The sequence below is a fragment of the Pteropus vampyrus genome, unplaced genomic scaffold (assembly GCF_000151845.1).
Source record: "Pteropus vampyrus isolate Shadow unplaced genomic scaffold, Pvam_2.0 Scaffold559, whole genome shotgun sequence".
NCBI lineage: Eukaryota > Metazoa > Chordata > Mammalia > Chiroptera > Pteropodidae > Pteropus > Pteropus vampyrus.
This window is the reverse complement of record NW_011889340.1, coordinates 90,720-94,384: the sequence shown is the minus strand read 5'-3', so window position 1 is coordinate 94,384 and position 3,665 is coordinate 90,720.

Here is a 3,665-nt window from a genome sequence, read left to right as displayed (position 1 = left end):
TGGGCAGAGGACCTGAGCAGACAATTCTTCCAAGAAGACAAACAAAGAGCCAACATATATATGAAAAGATGTTCAACTTCACTGGCTATTAGTTGAAATAATAGTAATAACAGAATGAATTGTAAATTTTTAAAATTAAATTAACTCTAAGAAGTAATCCTGAAAATAAACTTTATAATTTTAATAGAAAGAAAAAAATTAAAATATCTTTTTAAAACAATTGATGAATATATTCTCAGACGCCAATAGCTGTGTACACGATGATAGATGTCACTCAAGCTTTCTGAATTTCTTTTAAGTCTCTGAAAAGGAAAAAAAAAAAGAAAAAAACCGTTTAGTATAGTCATTACAGATTAGCTAAAAATAAAAATGCAAAATAAATATGATAACTTCTGTACAATTTATATTTAAGATTTCTTGTTATTGCTATTTTTAATTCTGTTACACAGAATAGTGTTATAAAAATTAAAGAATTTGGGGGTAAAATATTCACATTCAGTAAGATTTGATTTCTTCTATATTTTTTGTAAAAATAAGGAATTGTATATGGTTTTTCTATCAGTATATCTATTTATCATTCTATTCATATGTGTGTGTGTAATGGGGATAAATAGTTCATTCGATAGTTTAAAGAGAAGAAGCATGAATTGCTCAGTGATTTGGGTGCCTTTAAATGATTTCCAACAGACTTCGGGAAACAAAACAAAGTTTATTTTAAACAATCTTTATCTTTAAATAGAACTTTCCAACAACGTTTTTTTGAGTTTGAACTAAATGCATCTTTAGGATGATAGGAACTTCATGGTTTAATTATATAAACTCAAAAGATTATTTAGTGTCAGATGTAGGATTGGATCTTTGGTGCAATCTAGATCATTACTTGCATCTTTGTAAAGTGTAACAGCAAGTTAATTCACTTTGATCTAAGCATACTATGACCTCTTACTAAAATTCAAAATTTAATAAACTCCTTACTAAAGCATAAATGAAAATAAAAAATATTTTGTGAGTTATTTCTTGGCATGTTAAAATAATTTTTGCTGTTATTAATTCTTTCATATTTCTATTCAATATAGCAATCTTAAATTTCAAGTGATTGCTTCTTATCTGTTAAGCAAATTGGGTCCCAAAAGATTAACCACAGCATAATTGCTCATGCTTGTGAGACTTTTTTTTGTTCACAAATGGTTTAAAATGATGTAATACAAGGAAAATATTTTAGAAGAACCAACAAATAGTATAAAATAAACTCAATACTTAAGTAATGTTAAGTATTGTTGACATTCACAGTGTGTCTCAAGTCTATTGTACTCTTTGGTTTTGCTGTGGATTACTCAAATTTAAAGTAGGTAACAAACAAATTAACAAGTGAATGGATTATTGAACATAATATTTGAGAGGTAATGCAAAACTGGAAAGATAATGAAACACCGCTAGAAAGAAGTAAAATTTCACCTGAGATCTGATGAATAAATAGATCCAAATAGTAACCAACTAGAGGAGTGAATATAAAGAGTGGAGTATTCTAGCCCAACTATATACAAAATCTGTGGTAACATTTGAGAAACATATAGTATGCAACATGGCTAGAACATGGAGATTATATGAAGAATGTCACAAGAGTTGAGACTGGTCTGCAAAGAAGGGTTTCTTTATCAAAGGTGGAGTTAACCACATTAAGAAGTTTGGACTTTAAGCTAAGATTTGCATATTAAATAGTACACTCAAATTGTTATATGCAGAGAAAGAGTGGTGAAACATGGTGGCTAAGACAAATATTAGAGGGCAATAATCCAGAAAATTATGATAGAAATCTAAATAAATGAAAGAGTACAGAATGTGTTAGAAGTAGACAAATTAAAAAAAAATAGATTAAATAATTAGTAGTGTCTAATAATTAATTGTTTATCAGTGGAAGTTAGAGGGATATATGAAAAATGTTTTCTTGGTTTCTTACTTGGATAACTAGCTGGAAGATGACACCATTCACTGAGTTAGAAAATACATGCTTCAAGACATATGAGTAGAATAGGTTGGTTTTTGAATTGCTGGATCCTCCTTTGAACATGTTCAATTTAGGTATCTTGGGAATACCTAAATGAACTTGTTTGGGAATTTTTTAAATATATGTACCTGGAGTTTAGAGAAGAAATCCACTCAAGAAATTTAGGCTTCTGCATCACCAGCATATAAATGATAATTGTCCCCAAAGTATTGGATGAGAGGTCCCAAGAAGAATGTGCAAAAATTGACATGATTTGGCTTAGGAAAGAACCATAAAGTAACAGTTTATTTAAGTCATAAACAAAGGAAGCAGAGGAACCAAGGTAAGTTAAAGTAGACAGAAAAATGGGAAAACTCAGAGATGATGGTGACCTAGAAACAAACAAACAAACACTTGTTCTCACGATAAAAGCTGATCTTAATGGTCTAGTGCTACAGAGATGTCATAAAAGATCTCATCATTGTCTCTGGGAATAAAGAGAGTGTTGGTGAACTTGGAATAAATAATTGCATCACAAATATGCTGAGAACATATGCTGAAATATAAATGTGAAAGATGAAGCGAAAAACTTTTCCAGGATGTTTGGTCCTGAAGGGATGAAGAGAAGAACAGAAGTTAGAGGATAAAGGTAAAGGAATAGAAGTCAGAGGTCACTGCTGAGACTTCTTGCATGTATCTTGTTTTTAAATTGATGGAAAGTGAATAAATTAGTAGAGGCAGAAGATATGGGACTCAAAAGAGTTTGGAAACTAAAAATATAATTTTAGATATTAGAAAAATAACACCCCTCCAACCCCACCCCTAAATAAGTTGAAAGATAGTTGTAGAAGCAGGTAGTTTTGAGCAACTTGATTCAAAAAGTTGAGAAAGGTTTCATTTTATTACTTTATCTCCCTCTGATGTTAGAATTGTTTGCAACTACTGAGAGTAACAGGGGTGTTATGTGGGATTTTGCAGGTATCCAAAAGGATTATTCTTTTTTGTGTTAATAATCAGGCAACATGAGGAGGGCTTAAACTCTCACCCTGTTTCCATATCTGAAAATGGAAATGATAGCTACATTGTGAATCTGTAGGGTTGATGTAAAGATAATCTGAGATAAATTCTTGAAAAAAATTAAATTTATCTCTCTGTTACTCAAATAAACATCATTAAGACCAGTCTGTATTTCTATAAACTCATTCTTGAATTTTTTTTCTTCTGCTTTGCATTTGGATGTTTGAAGATACATGATAACTTGTTTTCTGAATCACTTAATGTATTTTTAATCCTTTTAAGCATATTTAAAAATAGTAGGACTACCTACATTCCTATGGATTTTTTTTCTCCCTTTTATCGCAAATACCACTTAACAATTGAAGAAAAACTAAGAATCACAATAAGAGAACAAAATACAGTAAAAATTATACTGAATATTTAGTATGGAGATCATCAGTAGTCAAAATTTTGTTTTATCTTTCATATTACCGCTTCTGGAATTGATTTTTTTTTTAATTTATTGTTTCCCGCTTATTAAAAAATTTCAAAGAAATTAGTAAAATTTTGTTAAAATATTTCAATAATTAAAAGAATATTTTTGTTATTTGTGTTCAAATAAGTCTCAATCTTTATTTTCTCTTATAAAAGTAGTTATGGAATAAATTATTTAGTTATATAAAAT